Genomic DNA, 772 nt, shown 5'->3' with positions numbered 1-772 from the left:
TGCATATGTAAAGAAATATACGGTAACCCGAATTTACCACACTCGCAAAATCGCACACAGCCAACCATACACCCAGTATGGTATCGCGATTCGCGATTTTGCGCTATCATACTGGGTGTATGGTCGGCTGTGTGCGATTTTGCGAGTGTGGTAAAATCGCATAACAGCAAAATCGCATAACAGCCGAGCATACACCCAGCAGCGCTGCTGATGCCTGAACGGTATGTGGAATGAAGTGAGCGGGCATCGGGAGGCCATTATGGCACGGGGCAAGCACTATGGGCAGTCTATCTGAAGTGTACCTGGCGTATAAGACGACCCCCCACTTGGAGGCATATTTTTCAGGGCCAAAAAATCGTCTTATACGCCGGCAAATACGGTATATGCACTCCCATGTTCACTGTAGCCTTATTTACAAAAGATAAGATTTGGAAGCAGTCCAAGTGTCCATTAATAGATGAGTAGATAAAAAAAGCAGTGGTACATTCATTCAATGGAATACTACTCAGCAGTAAAGAAAAGCACACAAAAAAACCTTACCCTGAAGAACATTATGCTAAGTGAAATAAGCCAGTCAGAGAAAGACAAGTACCATATGATTTCACTCATGTGAAATCTAATGAATAAAATGAAAATACAGACTCATAGATAGAGAGCAGGCCATCAGCTGTAGGGGGAAAGGGGGCAGGAAGGGCTGGAGGTTGAAGAGATTGAGCAAACAAAGAAAAAGATGGGGTAAAAAACTCAACACTGTGGTGACTGCTGGCAGGAG

At 44.3% G+C, this 772-nt stretch overlaps 1 protein-coding gene across 1 annotated transcript in view; it reads right to left on the bottom strand.

Annotated features, from left to right (window-relative positions):
• HECTD1 (HECT domain containing E3 ubiquitin protein ligase 1) overlaps nt 1-772 on the bottom strand; it is a 96,142-nt gene that overhangs the window by 42,572 nt on the left and 52,798 nt on the right. The window lies entirely within an intron of this gene.

The sequence above is a fragment of the Myotis davidii genome, unplaced genomic scaffold (genome assembly GCF_000327345.1).
Source record: "Myotis davidii unplaced genomic scaffold, ASM32734v1 scaffold21, whole genome shotgun sequence".
Taxonomy (NCBI): domain Eukaryota; kingdom Metazoa; phylum Chordata; class Mammalia; order Chiroptera; family Vespertilionidae; genus Myotis; species Myotis davidii.
The sequence above is the reverse complement of the archived record's forward strand: the minus strand, read 5'-3'. Positions and strand labels throughout refer to the sequence as shown.